At 53.3% G+C, this 22,244-nt stretch overlaps 1 protein-coding gene across 1 annotated transcript in view; it reads left to right on the forward strand.

Annotated features, from left to right (window-relative positions):
- Positions 1 to 398: 398 nt before the first annotated feature.
- The window catches only part of NEK6 (NIMA related kinase 6), a 65,081-nt gene continuing 43,235 nt past the window's right edge, over positions 399 to 22,244 (forward strand). Inside the window, exon 1 of the mRNA XM_023730721.1 lies at positions 399 to 437. The gene's annotated coding sequence lies outside the window, so the exon portion shown is untranslated. The remainder of the gene's footprint in view (positions 438 to 22,244) is intronic.

Here is a 22,244-nt window from a genome sequence, read left to right on the forward strand (position 1 = left end):
GCACACTCTTCACGAGTATCACTTTATATCCCACAGTCCAGTCCAATCCCTGTCTGAAGAGTTGGCCTCGGAAATTGTTTTAGTTCTGGGCTGATAGAGAGTCCAGGGGCCATGCTTTCCGGGGTACCTCCAGTCTCAGTCAGACCATCAGGTCTGGTCTTTTTACTAGAATTTGAGTTCTGCACCCTGCTCCATCAAAGACTCTCTGTTGTGTTCCCTGTCAGGACGTTCATTGGTGGTAGCCAGGCACCGTCTTGTTCTTCTGGTCTCAGGCTGATGAAGTCTCTGGTTTATGTGGCCCTTTCTGTCTCTTGAGCTAATACTTTCCTTGTGTCTTTGTGTTCTTCGTTCTCCTTTACTCCAGGTGGTTGGGACCCATTGATGCATCTTCGATGGCTGCTTGCAAGCTTTTAAGACCCCAGACGCCACTCACCAAAGTAGGATGCAGAACATTTTCTTAATAAGCTTTGTTATGCCAGTTGAACTAGATGTCCCCTGAAAGCATGGTCCCCAGACCCCTACCCCCGCTACTGTGTCTCTCAAAGTATTTGATTGTGTTGAGGAAACTTCTTAGCTTTGGTTTAGTCCAGTTGTGCTGACTTCCCCTGTAGTGCCTCACACCTTTTTTTAAACATAGGCCATCAGTACTTTGGCGTCACTGGCCAAGATAGCTGAGGGCCGAGAGCTGCTCTGTGCTAGCACAAGCTGCCAGCCCTGGTCCTGCTCATGGAGCCGGGAGAGTGGCCCTTCCCAGTAATGACAGGGCACTGCCATTCCCAGCTCCCCAGCGGCGCCTGCCTGCCTTGTGGATAAAGGAGGCTATGGGACGGGAAGGGAGTGGATCCAGGATCTGTTCCCCTAGTGGCCCTTATCTATTTTGGCAAAGGCTCTGTGGTCAGACGTTTCCGGTTAGCGTCACAGCCCTGACACCTCCTAGCCAAGAGATCTTGAGCAAGCAAGTCCCAGAGCCTCTCTGAGCCTCACTTTCTCCCTCCCGTAAAACAGAAATAATAATTCCAGCCCTGTTTATCTCAGAAGGATTAGGGGACGACTAAGTGAGTTAAAGGTGTAACGACCTTTTGTTGCTCCCTGCAGCGTCCAACCTGGGGCCTGGCAAACAGTTAAGTACTCAATAAGTACTCACCGAATAAGAGAGAGGAGCCTGGAGCTCCTGAAATATGACCTCAGCGTGGTCTTTTGAGAAGGAGATTCTATAGGCGTTTCTGTCCTGCTTCAGAAGGAGGTGCACTGTTACCTGAGGTGATCAGGGCAGGAGTGAGGAGGTCACGTGTGTGTTCGCAGGGTTGGAGGAGGAAAGATAATAAGCTGGATCTTGGGCTTTGATTCATCGTATGACCCAGAAAATAAAATTATACCTCTGCTTGGTACCTGGGATAAAAGTGGTGTGAAAAAGGGCTTGATACCGTGGGAGAAGGGTGGTGTGCAAAGGAGCACTGGAAGGGGAGTCTGGAGAGCAGAGTTCTTGCCCCAGCTCTGCAACTCTTACAAGCCGTGTGCAGAGGCTTGCTACATGCTGTCGATCCTCCTGCCTGAGCACCGCTCCTTCTTCAGACCTGATGTCACTACTGTTGTTCAGGCCTCTGTCCCACAGCCCACTGCTGGACTCTTCTGGCCTCCAGGGCTTTGCACATGCTGTGCCCTCTGCCTGAGGTGCCCGCCCCAGGCTCCCTGTCCTCAGGAAACACCCCACATCCCCAAATTGTACACCCCTTTCCCAGTGTTTCCACACCCTGGGTGTGCACAGCAGTGGTCACACTGGGTTGTAATGCTTGGTTACAAGGAGTCCCATTGAGGATGGAGACTGGTCCCCTGGCCTGCCATGGCACCTGGCACAAGGTGGGTACCCATACGTGTCTGTCAGTTGAATGAGCCAATGATTGAATGTCCTTGGACAAATCTCTGTGCTGGCCTTCAGTTTCCTCATCTCTAAATAAAAATTGTGGACTCATGGATTCCTCAGGGGCCTTCCTGGGTCTCTGGTGAGACATGAGACCTCAAATGAGTGGACTCATGGTCTTTCCTGCTCTCAAGGAGAGAATGGGAGCGTGATATCGACTGCACATCTGTGCATTTAATGATTCCCCTCCATCTACGCAACCGTATGAACAAAGCTTGGGGGACTTTCTGGGCATTTGAGACAACATTCCCAGATAATGGATTCTAGTGTCTTTGAAAAGGCAGGACTGAGGCAGCCTCTGTGGAGTTATTTTCATTGCAGCTGGGCCAGCCAGCCAGGCAGCTCGAGCCCTGCCCTTCCCCTCTTACCCCTCTGCAAGAGTTCTTCTGATGCTTGCACAGGGAGACTCTGTGCACCAGGCCCAGGACTTGTCATGTACTGCCCCATGGAAGTCTCTCTGCATGTGTCAGGGTCTGCTGGACTCATCCCCAGCTTCCTACATGCTAGGCTGACATGGGATTTCCAACCCCCACACCTCCTGTCTCCCAGCAGTGCAACTTTGCACCTCTCTGGGCCTCAGTTTTCTCATCTGCAGAATGGAGATAGTCATGCCCACCTTGTGAGCTGGTGTTCCCAAGTACGTGGTACAGTGCGTGGCATTGGGTGGGAGCACGTGATATGGTGGCTGTTATTCTTAGCATGAGTATTCTTTACTCTAGACATTCGAGCAGAACGGAGATCAGCAGTCTGTTTGTTTAATGCCAAAAATATCTGTTGTCTGAAGAATTTTGTTTTGGAAGACAAGCCCGGGTTTTGGGTCAGAACCGTATTCCCTTGGGAATTTCACGGGTGAGGATCCAGGCATATCTTAAAAGCTTGGTGGCCACCCAAGGCTTTGAGCCTTCCACGTGGATGTTCCGAGGTCAGGCTTTTCGGGAATCTCTCGCACAGCTGGGCTGCTTGTCGCGTCGGTAGCATCGTTTCCACAGAGCGGGCTCTGTCTGGCTATGAATAGATGTTTTTTTCCTCTTTTTCTTGGACGCCTGAATGGGCCGTCTCCCTCCTGCAGTCCCAGAGGCCGGCCGGAGTGTAAAACTCCAAAACGGACATCAGAGCAGGGTCGTCCATTCTTTTTTTCGGACTCGTGGCTCCCAGCAAGGCTCAGAGAGGTGGGTCGATGGCTGTGTGACCCAGGGAGCCTCCTGAGGGTCCCTTGGGCTGAGGTTTGTAAAGGCTGCTGAGCGAACTGAAGAAACGAGAGTTCATGGAAAAAGCAGCAGATGGGAGCTGCAACTTAGCTTGAAGAGTGTGGTTCGGTGTCTCCAGAAACAGGCCTGCTGGCTCAACATCCTCCAGGCCACAGACATAAAGCCTGGTAGAGCGGGAAAGATGCTAGAGATCAGCCTGTCCACGGTGGAGGGCCACATGGCTCAGTGGTTGTGAGCATGGATTCTGGGGCCACACTGCCTTCCTTCAAGTCTCAGTTCCTCCACCTGTCCTGGACAGTGCACCTAATCTCTTTATGCCTCAGTTTCCCCCTCTGTAAAACGGAGATAGTAACATACCTGAATCCTCACAGGGCTTTTATAAGGGTTAAATAGACCAGCATCACCAGCATATGTTAGAACAATGCTTGGCACATAGTAAATAAATAAGGGTAAACTGAGGTCCAAAGAGAGTAAGGGATTTGTCTGTGGTCACCCAGCAAATCGTTGGGACAGCCAGGGCTGAAACCCAAGACTCATGATTCCTAGTCTCGTGGATGTTTCTCTCCTCCCCCTCAGCCAGACTTGCCTTTTGCAAAGGAAATCGCGTGACCCTTCAGCCCGCAAGAATTCAGACTGCACAGAATTTCTGAAACCTCCTTGGGCTGGCTGGAGGCCTTGCTGCAATTCTATTCAACAGTCAGTACGTTTTTTTAAATAACTTTATACAGTCTCTTCCTTCCTGTCCCCCCAAATAGAAAAATTAAGCTCTTGGCGAAGGGGTTTGAAGACTTAGGTTTCTACTTTGCGTCTCTGAACAGAAAGCCCCCACCCCGGGCCTCAGTTTGTTTGTGAAATGCCCCTGTTGACAGGTGGGCGGCCCCCGCCTACCAGCCTGTGATTGCTGTGGGGACAGGTGAGCCGAGAGGTGCCACTTTGCACGTGGGTCTGTGTTGATGGTCGGGGGTGAGTGCTGATTAAACAAAAGCTGGTGACGCATCCTTCTAGGAAGTGAGGTGAAACCCACCAGAAATGCTGCCCGCTTCCGCCTGCCTCCTGATTTCAAAGGTTATTTGAGTCATCAGAGTTGCCTGCACTTTTCTCGCTCCCTTGTTTCAGCAAAACTCTCTCAGCCACTCTGGGCTCAGCCGCTCTGAGGCAAGGGTGGCTAGGAGTGTCCCATCTGCCGGCTCCAAGGTGTCAGAATCGAGGGACTTTGTAGCATCCTGATTTTGCTGGGTACCCCGCAGCCATGAGCTCTGGAGATAGCCAGCCTAGGTGTGAGTCCCAACCCCCAGGACCCTGGGGCCTCTCTGGACACTTCCCCTCTCTGAGCATCAGTTTCCTCATCTATGCAATGGGTGGATGAGGGCTGCCTGGCAGGGAGAGATGGGATGCCCAGCATAGGTTAATGGGAGCCATGCCCCATCCCTTTCCCCTCTTCCTTCCTGCCCGAGAGGCCCTGGCTTGCATGCAGTCCAGCTGGGCCATGCAGATGTCCATGTACTTGAATTCTCCCTGGTCATGAGGGACAGAGGGACACTTGGCTGAGCCAGGAAGCCTGGAGACAGACCCTCGCCCATCAGTGCCTAGAGCATCCTGAGTGCAGCCCTCTCGATGGGCTCCACAGCAAGGAGGTGATGGAGCTGAGACTAAAACCCAGGGTCCTCTGCCTGGTCGCCGCTACCGCACCCCCACCCCGCCCCTTCCCTATCGTGCATGCTGGAGCTCACTTCCCGGTCACCCCAGCACCATCAGGAAGGCCATCCCGGTCAGGCCTGGGAACTTAGAGATGGTTGCCACAGCAGGCCTAGAGCAGGAGGTGGCCGGACCCAGGGCTGAGCCCTGCCCTACTGCAGGCTGGCAGGGCCTTAGGCAAGTCACCCATCCCTGAACCAGCCAAAAATGGGTATGGCTCCCACTCTGCCTACCTTTCAAGGTTGTCTTGAGACTCTATAAGATAGTTCATGTAACAACAAAATAAATAAAATTCAGAGGAAAAAAAAAAGTGCGTGTAAAAACTCCCCTGCAGACAATCAAGAACTGTCCAGATGTGAAGAATTTGTCACTTCCCCTGGGGCAGGACTGTGTCTCGAACATTTTGTATTCCTTTCACTCAGATAGTGTCTGGTACAGAGCAGGTGCCCAGTAAGTGTGGAATGAATGGTTATTTATTAAGCACCTGCTATGCACCAGAAAGGAGCCCTGGTGGCACAGTGGTTAAGAGTGCAGCTGCTGACCAAAAGTTTGGCAGTTTGAATCCACATCAGCCACTCCTTGGAAACCCTATAGAGCAGTTCTGCTCTGTCCTATAGGGTCGCTGTGAGTCGGAATCAACTATATCGTAATGGGTATGGGGTATATACCAGAAGGGTCCCTGAGTGGTGCAGACGGTTAAGCACTTGGCTGTGAACCAAAAGTTTGACGGTTTGAACCCACCCAGTAGCTCTGCAGGAGAAAGACCTGTCGATCTGCATCCGTAAAGATTATAGCCAAGAAAACTCTGTGGGGAAGTTCTACTCTGTCACATGGGGTCAATACGAGTTGGAATTGACTCGACAGCACACCAGGAAGGTCCTTGAATGATGAAAACACTCGGCTGCTAACTGACAAGTTGGTGGTTCGAACCCACCTAGTAGCTCTGCGAGAGGAAGACCTGGCAGTCTGCATCTGTGAAGATTACAGCCAAGAAAACCCCATGGAGTAGTTGTTACTCTGTAACACACGGGGTCACCATAAGTCAGAATCGATGGCAACAGGTGTTTTTTTTTGGTTTTGGTTTTGGTTTTGGTTTTTGGTTTTACTATACACCAGACCTCACCGGGCACTTTACATGAATGCTCTAATCCTCACAACAACCCCAGGAGTTTAGGTATGTTCTCATTTTACAGATGAGGAAGTTGATGCTCAAGAAGCTGAAATACTTTACTTGAAGTCACTCCCTGTCAGAGTATGCTGGTAAATGTTTTAACAAAGGGTTTCCAGAGAAAAATAAAGCCCTGATTTGTAGTCTTTGTCAATTTCCATGGTGTAAATATTCCCACCGTGGTTGATTTCAAGCAACCAAGGATATGCCAGCTGCTTGGCAAGATTCCTAAAAATTTAACAATCAGCTGTCACAAGCAGCTCCAGCACACCTCTGCACCCCTCTGCTTTGCATCGCCCCTCGAATGCCCAAGACCATAGAGATAGGAGTGTGCCCTGGCCTGGGACAGCAGATTGGAATGAAACAAATGGGCTTGTGTGGGGATCAGGCCCATACCTGTGCTTCTGGACCCCCAGCCTTCTCCAGCAGAGGCCCTGGAGCCCCCTGGGGTTTCAGTATCACACAAAGGCTTGGACGGGATGGATGAAACCTGAAGGTCGATCTGCAGCACCACGACTGGAATATTAAGGCCTGCCAGCCCCACTGTGTGCGATATTCCTGCCAGCGCCCTGAGCAGAACCCTGTAAACGCCAGGATATAATGGACAATAAAAGTCTCCGGAAAATAGTGACTCTCCTAGGACCATTGTCATCCCTGCCACATGCCGCCTGCCAGAACCGCAAGCCTCGTGATCATGAAGCACGATCGTCATGTAAATATACAGGGTCTCTTGCCAGACTCGGGCCGAAATTTATTTTATTGAGACAGTCAGGAGGAGAGGGATGGCTCAGGCTCATCATCCTGTGGTAACTTTGTAAAATGCTTTGCCATCACTTCTCAGCTTCTAAGAGGCTGAAGGTAGAAACAGTGTGACCTCTTGCATCCTCCTGAAAGGGGAGACCCCTGGCAACCTCAAGGCCTCCAGTCATGTCCACGGGCCCAAGGGCCTGGTTGGCCATCAGTCTGGGATTCCCTCGAGAGTGGGGACTGGCTTATTGTGAACAATGGGTTTGCAAAGTGGGTTGCCAGAAATATTTGTTGCAGGGATATTGCTGTTGAATAGTAATCGTAATAGTAGCGGCAGCCATATTTATTGAGCTCTTGTGTGCACCTGGGCCCTGATCATCCTGGGCTGGCACCTTGCCTGCATTTCCTCACTGAGTCCTCACAACAGCCCCAGAACTACAAAGAGGTGGCGTTGGGACTGGCCTGAGGCCACGTGGCAGGGCAGAGGCAGTGCAGGATTTGAACTTGGAGCTCTCAGACTCTAGCACCTGTATGGAGCTGCCTCTCTGCCTCCTCACTGCTTGGGTCCCCAGTGCCGCTGCCTCCCTGAAGCCCCCTGGGATACCCCAACTTGGAATTAATGGCCACTTTTTCTGTGGTTCTGCAACACAGTTGTATACTTTGTCCTGTTTTTTCCTGGTTTGTTTCTTCCCTGAGAGGAGGAGCCCAGTCTGTACACTGTAGAGAGGGTCCAAGCAAGGACTCAGGCCTGCAGTCCGTCCAGGCTCTGCCTCTTCCCAGCTGGAACTCCTCTAGAAAGTCATATAATCCCTCTGATCCTCAGTTTTCTCACCTGTCAAATAGCCATGTTGTCTGCCTTGCAGAGTTGTTCCATGAGCACATGAGCTGCCAACATCCCTGAAGGATGTGGCCCAGCCCCCAGCACTTAGGGGGTGTTCTGTGAGTGACCTCCCCACATACAGCGCCCCCTTGGTAAATATCTGCTCCCTAACTGTGTCTGGGAGGCATCTGAGCCATACTCCCAGGTGGCCACGGCTTGCTGTGAATGGGGAGGGCAGAGTGCAGGGAGACTAGAGGTTCAAAAAGTATTTCCAGGGCAGAGCAGTTCAGACTCAGGAGAACTGGTTTTCCTCCCAGGAATGAGCCCATTTTGAGATACAGTAGCTCGGTTTCACGGCGCCCCAGCCAGTAGAAAATCCTCCATCAACCTTATAAAAAGCATCAGCACAGGAAAGACCCTCCTAGACTGTGGAATCCAACCCATCCTTGTTGTAGGTGGGCAATCTGAGGCTCAGAAACAAGCTATGACCTTCTTTAGGCCTGTGAGTGGCAGATGCGTGAGTCCTGGGCCACCATACCACATGTTTAACGGCTCAGGGCAAAAATCACCCAGACAGAGTTAAAAGTGGCCGCATGCTTCCCAGGCGTGACTCTGGTTGTCCAAGAGGATCCCGGTCAGGAGAGCAGCACAGGAAGGGGGGCGCCAGGGTGTGGCCCCAGAAGCTGTGACTCTTGGCTGGCCTGTAATACTGTGTGGGGTGGCAGGACTGCCTGGAGGAGACACCGTCTCGCAAACAAACCAAGCCGTGCTCAGCATCACTGAGATTTGCTAGAGACATGGTGACTCTCAGGAGGCTCCCATCCGGGCCCCTGAGTACTGCATTCCACCGGCTCTAGTGTCCCCAGGTAGAGCAAACTGGAGTGGTGGGCAGCAAATGAGGGGGCGGATTAAGTTTGTGTCTGCAACGAGGGGGGACTGGAGGCTGAGCAGAGTCAGGTTTAAAAAAACCAGTTGCTGTAGAGTTGATTCCAACTCGTGGTGACTGTGTGTGTGTCAGAGTAGAACTGCTCCATAGGGTTTTCAGTGACTAATTTTTCAGAAGTAAATCACCAGGTCTTTCTTCGCAAGTACATCTGGTGGGCTTGAACCTCCAACCTTTTGGTTAGCAGCGTAACCCATTTGTACCACCCAGGGACTCCAGAGTCAGGTTAGCCTTCTAGAAGTCCCTGGATGCCTCAGGCCCAGGAGGAAGAGGAAAGCTCCATGGAGTTGGCTCACATTGCATGAATCTGCATGTTTCCTGGATGCTGACCTCGCTGTTCATAGCCTTCACCGTGTCCTGGGACAGGGCATATTCACCCATCAGAGGCCAGTCTGTGCTAGAGAGAATTCCTCCCCAGCATCCAGGAGGCTGGAGGCAGAAGAAAAATCCCATTTAGGCAGAAAGTGCCCAACTGGGCCTGCCCAGCCCATCTGGCACTTTCTCTGTGAATCAGGGCTGATGACACCACCTAACAGGGCTGTGGCAGGTCATGGACCTGTCACCATCTCCACCTTCTCCTCCAGAGCACCACACACACAGGGCCTGGGCCAGGAGTCCAGCCCCGCAGTCCAGTCACTGCAGCCACCGAGGGGGCCAGCACCAGGCATATGCCCAACAGTTGGGCCAGGACTTTGGGAAGGTGTGCTGGCAGGTGGCCAGGCTCCTGTGCCAGGATCTGGCTCAGTGCATCCTCCAGGGCCTCAGCTACCATATGCCTGTGTCAGTCCCAGTGGTCACACTGCAGATGGGCACAGAGGGTGGTCTGCCCAGGGTAGAGGTGGCTCTTATTCTGAAGAAGGAAGCAGGTGCTGGCCACAGAGAGATCTTTTCAGGCATTGAGGGCTGGGGTTGGCCTGGGGAGCTTTCCCACACGTGCCTCCCACATGCTCCTTCTTCTGTCCAGCCACACCCTCAGGCCTGTCCAGCCTCCACACTTTGACCGCACTATGTCCTCTGCCTGCAAGTCCCTTCCCCTCAGTCCAAATCCTGCCCATCTTTCAAGGTCATCTCATCCTTTGCCTGTTAATTGGAAGCTGTCCGTGACCTTTCCTGTCCGGAAGCAGGAGCCCAACAGTCCTTTTCTTGGAGGTTCTTTTCTGGCTTGGAGTCATCTGTTCTGTCCTGGGGATCTATAAGAGCAAGGGTTTCGTCCAAGTCGGCGTAGGTCCCCAGTCGTCAGCACAAGCCCTGCTCGGAGAAGGCAGCTGGAAGGATATGTGGAAAGAAGGGAAGGCAGGACAGTCAGAATCCTTGGTTCATGGACCCAAGGTCCTGTTTTGGAGAGAGTAGGGCCCAAGTAAGGATGTGATAATAATGAAAATAATTACTGCATTGATCAGGTGTCTGTTAGGTGCCAGGCCTGGTGCTAAGCACTTTTGATCCTTGTAATGTCATGTAAGCCTCCAGCAGCCTGGGGTGATAAATGCTTTTCTTGTGCCTGTTTTACACATGAGAACACTGGGGTACACACAGCTGAGATGAGGTAGAGCCACTACTTCCCAAGGCTCTCCTCTCATGGTCAGTAAATATCTTTGACCCACCTTAAATAGGAGAGAATAATCAGTTGCAGTATCAAATTGACTTCAATTCATGGCAGCCTCATGTGTGTCAGAGTAGAACTGTGTTCCATAGAGTTTTTTAGTGGCTGATTTTTCAGATGTAGTTTGCCAGGCCTTTCTTCCAGGGCACCGCTGGGTGAACTCGAACCTCCAACCTTTCAGTTAGCAGACGAGTGCATTAACCGTTTGCACCACAGGTTAAGCTTTTAAGGACAGCAGGAACAGGTGTTCTTCTTAGCATTTTCTGGACCCCAGTGGAGATGGAGAACACATCTGTCCCAGTGGAGAACGAACACATTTGTCTTGGAAGAAGTACAGCCAGACTGCTCCTTAGAAGGGAGGATGGCGAGACTTCGTCTCATGCGCTTTAGACATGTTATCAGGAGAGACCAGTCCCTGGAGAAGGATGCCCTCTAAAGTAGATGGTCATCAGAAAAGAGCAGGACCCTCAACAAGATGGATTGACACAGTGATTGCAACAATGGGCTCAAGCATAGCAGCAACTCTGAGGATGGTGCAGGATCGGGCAGCGTTTTATTCTGTTGTACATAGGGTTGCTGTGAGTCAGAGCCCACTCAAGGCACTTAACGACAACAAGTGGAGATGGGTGGGGATGGAGCACAAAGGAGAAGAGAAAGGACCCCTTGTCCCCACAGATCCCAGGCTGGCTTGATCCCTGCACCTGCTGTCTGGCTGTGTCCTTGGTTCTAGGGTGGAGGACGTATAGAGCCTGGAGGGTGAAGCCCTTCACCTGAGCACTGTGGAGAGCATAGTAGGGGTAGGGAGGCCCGAGTCCCAGGCCAGGCGATGCCCTGCTGTGCCCGTGGCCTTGGGCAAGTCTCTTGCCCTCCTGCCTCCATTTCCTGGTGGGTAAAGCAGGGGAACGGGACTGGGCGATCCCAGAGCAGAGTCTGACTGCATTCCCAGCTGCGCTGGCTCAGGGCCACACACCCTCTCCGAGACTGTCCAGCGGTCACTGCCCTCAGATTCCAGTCCTTGATGAGCAGTGGGCTCTGTGGCGGCTGTGACAAATTCCATTAGCCACGGAGGTGGCAGGGGAGCTATTTTTGGAGCAGCGCGTGGTAGGGGAGTTTCCTTTTGGCGGTGGCTGGAGACTGGAGTCTTGGGTAGGGGAAGTCCCTTATGGAGACAGGGGGCCTCTCTTCCTTCACCCACCCTGCAGAGGCTTCTTCTGTGGTGGCCATAACAAGAGGCCCCCCAGGTTCCCAGAGGCCCCCAACACAGCGCATCTACCCTCAACACCTAGACAAGTCGACCTTCCCTGGAGCTTCTTGGAGCACGCCCTGAGGCACCTGGCCTCTCGCTGTGGAGACCTGTTTACTCTTCCTGGTATTTGCCCTCAGGGCTGTGAGACTTCCTGGGCCTGGGCTCTCTGGTCCACCTGGGCCAGGCTGCACCCCTGCCACCCCCTGCCCGCTTGGCCACCTGCTCAGTGGGAGCTGCCAGTGGGGCCTCGCCATCAGCCTGGCATGACCTTTGCCACCACCTTGGTCATGGTTGGTGCCGACAGATGGCTTCACATTAAATAATCCCCAGGCTTCACCAGAACTGCTGAGGTTACCAACCTGTTGCCATCAAGTTGATTCCAACTCATGGCGACCCCATGTGTAAGAGTAGAACTGCTTCGTAGGGTTTTCTCAGCTGTAATGGTTACAGAAGCAGATCACCAGGCCTTTCTTCCATGGTGCTGCTGGGTGGGTTCGAACCACCAACCTTTCAGTGAGTAGCCTAGAGCAAACCATTTATACCACCCAGGGACCTATGCTGAGGTTACCAGGGAAGCAGAAAAAGTAATTCCTTTCTCTCCAGGGTGGGTTTGGGTGGCCTGGGTTTCTTCCTGATGTCTGGGCAGTGGGTTCTCCACAGAACTTTCTCCTGCCATGAAGATTCACTCTTTCAAATCTTAAAACAGGGGCAGGAGAGAAAATTATAGGAGGATGTGAGAACCTCCCCTGTGTAGAGGCCGATGGCTAGGATTATAATGCTCTCTGGGGACTGTTCTGCCGGGTTTCCACCCTCCACTGTCAGCTTTGGCCATGTCTGAAACAGGATTTGAGAGTAAGTTCTGCTCTGAACCCCCATCCCTTTCCTGAAACCCCAGCTTTCCCCACTGGCCCTGGGAGCAAGCTGACCAGGGTCCCCCGGCTTCTCACGCTTGCCTCGGGTCAGCAACCATTTACCTGGCCCTCCCCCCCTCTGCCAGCCACTGGGGCCATGAAGTGAGTGGTTTGGTCTCCGCCCTCAAGGAACTCTCCCTGTAGAGGGAGAGGAAGACATGAAGAGGAAGACATATGGCCAGACAGTGACAGCTCAGAGAGGGGAACCAGGGCTGTGGAGCTGGGAGTGACTGCCCCGGGCAGTCAAGGAAGGCTGTGGAGGAGGTGCCCTGTGTTGGGGGCAGAGGGATTTGCCAGGAGGTAGTTCATTCCAGGCAGAGGGAGCAGAGTGTGGCAAGACCTTGAGGAGAGAGGAAGTTTATCTCCCCAGAGGGAAAGCAGGGGCCCTCGGGATGGCAAAGGGGCTGCCTAGGGGATCTGAGGCTCCGAGCAGAGTGAGAGCCCAGCTTCCCCCAGCTCCATGGGGTCTCTGTGGCGTCTTCATAGATCACCCCAGGCAAATGGGGTTATGCCTGGGCTTTGGAGAGAGTCACATTTGGCCCTCCCACCTACTAGGCTGTGCGAGCTTGGCAAGTCACTACACTTCTCTGCACTTTGGTTTCCTCATCTGTAAAATGGGGGGAGGGGGTAGAAGAGTCACAGGCATCACGGCAAGGATTTGGTGGGATATATGTGTAAAGCCCGGGCACAGAGGAAGTGCTTAGCAGGTCTCAGTTTCATCTCCAGAGGGGACAGACAGTATGGGACGGAACTGGGCGAGGCCACCTTGCCAGATCTCTGGAGCCAAGGGCCCTCCAAGGAAGAAACCAAATTCCTCATTGCTGCTTTAACTGAGAGATAAAATGTTTAAGGCTCCTACAATTTTTTTTCTTCCGGAATTGGGTTCTATTACCTAAGAAGGAGGAAGTGAAAGGGGATCAGGAGCCGCCTCAGTTTTAAACAAGGCTCTTGGAAGCCCTGCCTGTGTGGTGCAGTTTGTTTGAAATCATCTGGTGATTTTTGTCTGACCTGTGACCATGGGGATTCTGAGCTCGAAAGCGGAGATGTCTTGGCTGAGGTTCCAGGGATAGAAGGAGCTCTCTTCCACATATTGGTCAACAGTGTATCCAACCAACTGTCCCCCCACCCCCACCCCGTGCCATTTTGTGCCCAGATCTGGGCCAGAGATTTAGAGATGTCCACTGAGTTCAGTCCCCACTTTACACGCTGGCAGAGGAAGAAGAGACAATGACAGAGGGAGCCATTTGTGCTCCCAACAGCCTGACTTTAGGGAGAACCTCGCATGGACGCCATGAGATGCGGGGAGGGATCTTGGTATCGCCTGACACCCACTGTGTGCTCCCGGAGTCCTCCTAGCCCCCTGCAAGGTGAGGACATTGAGGCTTGGGGAGGGCACAGGACTTCTCCAAGATGCCACAAGAAGTGCCAGAGCCAAAGTAGGGCCCAGAGACCTGGTCCTGGTGGAGCAGTGGGACTTGGCCCAATCAGAGGTCCTGGGTGAGTGGATGTTCCAGGCCGAGGCTGCATGTGGAAAGGCCTGGGGGCGGGAGTTGGGGGCAGGTGCTGTGTCCTGAGGAAGAGCAGCCTCTCTCCAATGCCTCTAGGGAAGCACTCTTCTCCAGTGGGCTGCAGTGTGAGGCTGGAGGAGGTGGGGAAGCGCAGGAGGGCAGGCCAGTGCCAGGTGGGAGGAGGTTGGAATGCCCTGCTTAGACGCAGGGGTCTTTTCCTGCAGAGCTTCAGCAGGGAGTGGTGGGTTCAGATCTGTGTGTCAAGGAAAACCATTCTTGTGCTGAGCTGGAGGTTGGGTTGGAGTGGGCACTGCGGCTGGGAAAGCAGGGCGGAGGATTGCAGGGAGTCCGCTGAGAAGGGGTGAGGCCAGGGCAAGGGCAGGGGCTCCGGGGAGGGTGGAGATGTCCTTGGAGGAAGAATCGGTAGAACTGGATGAAGACTGGGGGTGGGCCAAGAGGGAGGCTGGGGAATTTAGGGTGAGCCTGGGTTCCTCCTGGGTTCCTGGGCAGGCAGAGAGGCTGACCCCGTCATGGAGATTGGAACTTGGGCAGGGAGGCAAGCTCCGATTTGGACGAATTGGCATCGGTGGTGCCTGTGGTTGTTGACAGCCTGGGTCTGCAGCTCCAGAAAGAGGCCGCAGACTGGAGAGAGAAGATGAAGGCAGAGGTGGGTGAAGAGAGCTGAGTTGGAAGGAAAAGACCAGGGTGCAGAGGGGGGGTGCCAGAGAAGTGAGTTGGGTGGGAAGAAAGGGCCAGTGCCCATGCGGGCATTTTGCTCTGGTGGCCTGTTGGCTGGATGGGCACCGCATCACCCCCACCTGCCGGCCCCCAGTTTCTGCAGGCCGACCTATGGGGAGACTTGCTGCCCTGAGGAAGAGGGGGGTGGTTGGGAGCTCTCTCTGCGTTACCTGTTCCTCTGCACCTTACAGAGACCAAGCTTCCACTGGTTGTGGAGCCACAGAATCTGGGTGGGGGGACACAGGACCAGTCAAAAAACCAGACACGATTTGTGGTTGATCTGTGCTGGCTTGCCAGGCCCCCATGACTCTGGCCTGAGGTCCGGCTGCTTCCTGTCAAGTGATGAATGGGTAACATCTGCTTGTCCCAAGACCAGGCGAGAAGTGGGTCTGGGGTGGGGGAAGAACACAGCACCAGACCCACAGCTCTGGGCCAGAATTCATTCATTCATTCACTGTTCCAAGGCAGAATGAGCTGGGGGTTGAGACAGACTGGGTTACACGTGTCAGTCCTCCCTGTCACCTGCTGCATGGCCTTGGGCCCATCACTTTAACCTCTAAACTTTTATTTCCTTTTCTGCACATTGGGGTTATAGTGACCCCTGCCTAGGGTGGCTGTAAGATTGAACGAGATGCTGTATGTACTGCACTTGGCCCATGCATAGTTCATGCTCCGTTAGTGATGGGGCTGTTTTTATCTCTTATCATTCTATCTACCAGCCAGTCTGTGTGGGTGGGACACCCTTTCTGCCCAGGGCCTCGCGCTGGGGCACTAAGTCAGTTGAGTTTTTCTCTAGTTGCTCATGGTCTTACTAGTCTGCAAAGCAGGTTCATATCTCAGCTGTCACAATTGTGTAGATTTGTTTTGGCAAGTTTCTCCTCAGAGCCTTGGTTTCCTCATCTGCAAAGTAGGGGTGATGGCACTGCTTGAGTGTCTTGGAAGATATGAAGTTACCCAGCTCTTGGGAGGTGTTTGATGTAGATGTTGGCTGACATTGAAGCGGGTCCAGCCTTGACCTGGGCAGTGGCCGGGCCCTGGGAGTGATCGTGCCCTCTTGCTGGGCCTAAGGTCTCCACCTGGGGGGTGTTGGGCAGAGCCAGCCCGTGGCGCCACTCCAGTCTGATTAAAGATTCCAGGCAGTGGGCGTCCAACCGAGGCTTCTGCCGCCAGCTCAATCATTCTTTAGGAGCCGGCTGGTGAGCAGAAGTAGCCACCTGGTACCTGGCACTGGTGTTGGGTTATTCATTCACTGGAGGAGGGAAGAACCCGTGCGTGTATGAGATTGTGAAGCCACAGGATGATTTCCTTCTTTGGGAAAACAACTTGTGAAGCTGTTCATTCAGCTGGAGCGACTAAGAAGGAACCTTCCCCAGAGAAACTGGCCTGAAGTACTGTGTCCAGTTGAGGCCGTGTCCAAGGCTGTCTCTGTGGTTCTCCAGAGGCCTCGGCAGAACTCGTCGGCTGAGGAGCCACACGGACCTTCACCACCCCCTCCCCAAATGAGGGACAATGACCCCCCTGCCTCAGGGGACCAACTGAGAGTGCACCCGAGCTCCAAACCTTGTGGACGTCAGGTGAACGCTGACCGTACGTGTGCATGCATACACGCACAAACACACACACGTGCACACATGTGCAGAAAATGGCAGACAGGACAGCCTGTGTTACCAAAAGCAGGATTTTTGAGAAAGGTGAGGTGTAAACAGATACCGCACTCGCAAAGTATGCAAATGCACTTCCATACAACACATTGTCCAGAGCCTTCCTGAGCCTTCCCAGTGTCTGGGGATCATCTTTCACTGGGAGGGCTTCCATGAGCTGCTGGCCCCCCTGAGGCATGACGATTGGCAAGCGAAAAGGAGGAGCACGACTTCCCCCTAGATGAAGTTTCTAGAGATGGGAAGGTAAGGGTCAGGCAACAGTCTTGGTCAGAAAGGCCGCTTGGAACCACAGAGCCCAGCCCAGTGCGGCAGCTGATCCCTTCCTGGGAGCGCCTACATTAAGCCCAAGCCCCGTGTCTCCCTAAGCTCATGCCCCACATTAGTAAGAGCCTTGGCGAGGGGCAGGGCAGGGAGGAGTGAATCAAAGGGCTTTGCATAGGAAGCCACAGTGCTCAAAGTGATAAGAGAGGTGTTTGCTCAGAGTAATCGAAAGAGGCCAGGCGATGTGGTAGATAGAGCAGGCACTCTGAGATCTGACAGTTCTTGCTCCGTTGTTTACCAGCTGTGTGACCCTGGCAAGTCCCTTCCTGTCTCTGAACCTTAGTTCCGGCATTGTTCACATGGAGGTGATCATTCTTCCCTAATACCCTAAGAAGTAGATCTCGTTATTGGCCCCATTTCCCAGATGAGGAAAGTGAGACACAACATGATTAAATGAAACCAGGCCAGGACTTGAACCCAGGCAGTCTGGCTCCTGAGCTCCTCCTGGTACAGTTCCTGGTCACCTGGCAGACACACACACGGCAGCTCATTGCTGCTGTTCACACCAAAATTGGAAATCGGGGTTGGGAAGCAGCACTGTGTCTCCGCAGTGCCGTGGAAATGCAAAGCCTATGTTCCCTCCAGAAGAAAGGCCCTCTTTGAGGTAGCGTGCGATGTGGGCCTGTGGCTCCGGGTCTTGCATTCCACGGATTTTTGGCCCCTGAGTTGGGCCTGGCAGCCACTGCCTCATTGTTCTGCAACCTGGCAGGAGTCATGGGATCTCAGGGTCAGGCAGCTCCCCAAGTTACCCAGAGGTGCCCACCCGCGTGTGCTGAGAGTCTTTAGCCTGCTGTCCAGTTTGCTTCCCTCCAAATCCCTTTACCTTGGTCTTTCTGCATCAGAAGCCCCCAAGAAGCAGGAATTTTCGCAGTTGGAGGGTTGAGTTTCAGTTGGGGCATAGAGAAACAGGAATACAAAGTCCCTAAAACTTAACACTCTGGAGCACACCAGGAGGCAGTGGCTGTCTTGGAAAGAGCAAGGAGTCAGTGAGACCTGGGTTCAGATCCCCCTTCTGCAGCTTACTAGCTACTCGACATTGAGTCTCCTGTTTCTGAACCTCAGCTATAAAATGGGACTACCAACAGCCTGAGGATGAACAGGAAAGACCTGGCCCATGGAAAGTGTGCAGAGGACCCACTGCCTGCGTGCCCTCTTTCCTCCCACCCTCTGTTCCCTTTATACGTGGCCCTCTCCGGCACTTGGTGGGCAGTCACTTGTGGAGCCCTCCTTGGCTGCCTGTCTCTTGGACAAAGACCTCTCCTCTTACTGGGGAGCTTGGTACAGCAGGTTCCATTTAGTTCTGGACTGAACAGCTCTTAGTAACAGTAATTTACTAGACCATCAATCTGGTCATGTCTTGGAGGGCGAAGTCTCTGGGGGCTCCTGCCCATGAGACCCCTGTAGGGGGAAATGGCCCCTCGTGGCCTGCCAGCCCTGGGATCACCCTTCCACATTCAGCACAGGCCCTGATCTTGAGTGGAGAGAGGGGTTGTTCTATGGGAGAACCATCTAGAAAGCAAGAGACTGGTGGCCGGTGTGTGTATTGCTGCATAAGAACCTTTGAGGAGTGCAGCACAGTGGTTATGGGCAAAGAAGTCATAGATCTAAGTCCTGGCTCCACTGCCTACAATCTGTGTACCTGGGTAAATCTCTTAACTTCCCTGTGCCTCAGTTGCCTCATCTGTAAAATGGGGAACAACAATAGACCTTATCTCGTGGTGGTGGTGTTAAAATGGGATGGGCTAATATAGGTGAAGTGCTTACAGCAGGGCCTAGCATAATAAGGGCATGATGATTATTAGCTACTATTATTATTATTATTGTTATTATTTCTAATGGGACCTGGGCTCTGCTCACCATGCTCCTGGAGACCCTATCTGAGGCCACAGGGTGAGTTGTTGAGAGTGTGCAGGCTGCTGCCTCTGGGTGCAGATGTTGGAGGACCCAGTTAATGCCACATGGGGAAGTGGGGAACCATGTTCGTAAACACCTACTAGGTCCCTGCCCAGTGAGACTTGCCCAAGGTCCCAGCTGGTGAGTGATAGGGTTCAGATTCAAACCCAGGCCCACTGGTCCCACAGCCCTTGGGACTTGGAGGCTAAGTGAAGTGGGGCGAGAAAAGGGGGATTCAGAGATGGATGCTGCCTCAGTTTCCAGTCCGTGGGAGACCTGTGAGCCAGTGGGCAGATGAACGAGTGAGTAGTGTACGACTGCCATTTGGAGGCCTGTGGGCTGAATCTCATGCCTTCTGAGATGAAGATGGAACTTTTCTGCTGAAGACAGTTCTCCAGCCTTTCCCCGGAGGTCTCCCTAAGGGAAGAGGACGGTGAACATGTCACCCCGAGGGGCCTGGGGATGCAGCCCGAAGCTGTTGCAGAGCCTGCAGGACTCTCCAGTTTTATCTTAAAATTCATGCGCATTTTACATTCTGCTCCCTCTCATATCCAGTCCATTGAGTACACATTCCCTCCTGAGTAACAGCATGCCTCAAGAAGCTGCTCCGTGTTTATCTGTTTATCCTGGGGTTTTGTTACCCCAGGTCCTAGACTGTGTCAGCCTCAGGGGTGTGTCCCAGGGCACAAGCACAGCCACAGATGGTGTGGGATGAAGAGGGGGCTGTGGTCTCATCTGTATGACAGAAAAATGGCCTCAGCCCACATGGAGGAGTAGGGCTTGGCAGGGAGAGTCCCCGGCGCTGGGGTCCCAGCAGTGGGAGGTGAGCAGGGTGGATTAACCAGTAAGCAAGGTCTGCATGGGCTTACAGTAAGCAAGGTATGCACAGGCTTACTCGTGCTTGCTTACTAATCTGTAGTGCACAATTTCACATGAGTTTCACCACATCAAAAAAATTGTGCACTACAGATTAGTAAGTAAGCACAAGAAAGCCGGTGCGTACCTTGCTTATTGGATAATCCGTTCCTGGAGATGAGGCCTGCAGTGAGGCAGAGGTGGGGCATGGGGAGGAGAGGCCTGCGAACCACAGCCCATAATGCCCCTCCATGTGATGCTGTCTTGAGATAATGCTCCGTGTCTCTGACTGGTTTCCTTAAGAGAAATATATTTACAGAGAAGGCAAGAGATCTACCTGTTTGTCTACAAACATCAGAATTCGCCGTATAAAATCGCCATGTTTGTGGGTGCAAACTGGTTGAGTTTTGGCAGTTTCAGAGGATTCATGCAGCCTCTCCCGAGACAGCTGCATGGTGGACCTCTCAGCCAGTGCGGGCTCCTGCTGCCCTGCGTTGAGTGAGTCCTGCGTCTGTGGTGTCTGCTTCCCGATGGCCTCACTTTCTGCCATTTATTTTGTGTTCTGGAGAGCAGTTTTACCCTCGAAACAGCTGGTGAGAGGGGAGCTGCGTCTGCCCTGCAGACACAGAGAAAGAATGAGTTCTGGACGCCAGCACGCAGGTTCTAGAGGGCTTGGTGCCGTCAGGCAAAGCGGAGGAGGCCGAGGGTCAAGCTCAGTGGGTGTCCTTGGTAGACGTCCTTTCCTTGCAGGAGATACGGTTCAATTCCTGGCCAGCAAGCCTCATGCATAGCCACCAACTGTCTGTCAGTGGAGGCTTGTATGTTGCTATGATGTTGAACAGATTTCAGACTAAGATAGACTAGGAAGAAAGACCTGGTGATCTAGTTCCAAAAATCAACCAGTGGAAATCTTTGTGGCTCACAGTGATACAGTCTGCAACCAATCACAGGGATGGTGCAGGACTGGGCAGCATTTTGTTCTGTTGTGCATGGCATCACCGTGAGTTGGGGGCAACTTTTGAGCAGCTAACAACAAACAACAAAGGAGGGGTCCATCAATTCCCAGGCACTTCTGGCTTTCCTGGAGGTACAGACAAAGCTGCTTCAAAACCCAGGGGGCAGCCCTGGTAAGGGTTCTGTTTTGGACATGTGAAGCAAGAGGTGCCTTTGAGACATCTGGGCAGGTCTGGTAGAAGTCACAGCAGCTGAGGTTCTCAGAAGCCCCACACCATGCCCGGCACCTTCCATGCCTCCACCCTTCACGCCTCAGCAGTCTGGTGGAGCCCTGGCCTGGCGCGGGCCCCGGAAGGCGCTCTAGAAATGCCTGTGGAGTGAATAAAGGTCTTTCCGCCCGAGCAGGAAAGACTCCCCCACATCAAGGAGGGTTGGTGGATGGGTGCAGGCTCTCCCCTCGGACTTCACAGCATCTTCTGGGTGCATAAGCCTCAGCCCCTGCCCCAGAGGCACTTGTCTGATGGAGAGGCCAGAGAGGCTGTCCCTGACACCAGAGCAGGTGTCCAGAGGTGGAAGTGAGATCTGGGGTGATGCGCGGATGGCGTTTAGCTCAGGAAGGGCACCTAAAAAAAGAAACTCACTGCCCTTGGGTCAATTCCAACTCATAGCAGCCCAATAGGACAGACTGCCCTATAGCGTTTCCAAGGCTGTAATCTTTATGGAAGCAGACTGCCACATCTTTCTCCCCTGGAGTGGCTGGTGGATTCAAACCTCTGATCCTTTGGTCGGCATCTGAGCGCTTTAACCACTGCACCAACACGACAGGCACATATTGCTGACCTTTTGGTGAGCAGCCAAGCTCTTCACCAGTGCACCACTAGGGCTCCTGGACAGGCACATGGTGGTGTTTAATCAGGGACAGCTACCGGGGACTGGCTTCTTGACTCCCTGGGGCCTCCGAGTGCCACAGCCCAAGCCCTGGAGGTTTCAGTAGCTCCTGGTGCAGAGGACTGTGAGCAGGCCTGTGGCCCTGGCCTTCCCAGGATCATGATGTTTGGTGCAAGGACAGGACACAGGGTCCTTCTTGTAGCTGCTGCATGCAGTCTGACTCAAGATCTGTCCCTCCTGGCCACCCAAGCAGCTGGCCTGACTGTATGTGGAGGTAATGACAGGGGACAGGGGTAGGACACTGCCCCCCAAGAGGTGTGAGGATGGGGCTGTGTAAAGAGCAAGCCTTTCTAGTCAGGCACATGTGGGGGCACAACCAGTACCTCCACTGCTGGTGGGGGGACCGCCAAGCCAATAGACTTTTTGCCTGCTCAAAGCCTCAGTTTCCCCCTCTATCCACTGGAGATAATCCTAGCTACCTAGTCAGGACAGCGCAGTGAGGGAAATTGTGTCTCGTGGGGCTGGGCCCTCACTTTGGGGTCAGACTGTGTCCTCTTCCTTCCGCACCTCTGCTCAGATTTCCCAGCGAGAGCTCAGGTCTGAGGACCTGCAGGGTCAGCATGAATCCCCCGTAGGGCTGCCCTATGGAAGAGGCTCCCAGCTCAGCACCTCCCAGGTCCCTCTGCAGGGTCCCTCAGCCCACACACGTCTCCGCTGTCTCCCCAGAGTCTAAGACCTCTAAACTTGCCCAGTTCCCATCTCCACCCCTAGCCAGTGAGAAGCTGCTGCCTGGCCAGAGGAAAGAGCCTGCAGTGATTCCAGAGCCCAGCTCGAACTGTGTCCTCCAGTACCCCGTCCTCCTGCCTGGATCCCCCAGCCACACTCACTCTGTGAAATGGGGTATATTCATTTTCTATGGCTGCTGTAACAAATTACCACAAACTCGGTGGCTTAAAACAACATGGATTTATTATCTTACAGTTCTATAGGTTAGAAGTCCAACACAAGTGTCACTGGGCTAAGATCAGGGTGTTAGCAGGGCTGTGTTCATTTTTGGAGGCTCTAGGGGAGAATCCATTTTCTTGACTATTCCAGCTTCTAGAAGCCACCTGCATTCTTTGGCTTGTGGCCCCTTCCTCCATCTTCAAAACCAGCAAGGGCAGGTCAAGT

The sequence above is a fragment of the Trichechus manatus genome, unplaced genomic scaffold (genome assembly GCF_000243295.1).
Source record: "Trichechus manatus latirostris isolate Lorelei unplaced genomic scaffold, TriManLat1.0 scaffold00038, whole genome shotgun sequence".
NCBI lineage: Eukaryota > Metazoa > Chordata > Mammalia > Sirenia > Trichechidae > Trichechus > Trichechus manatus.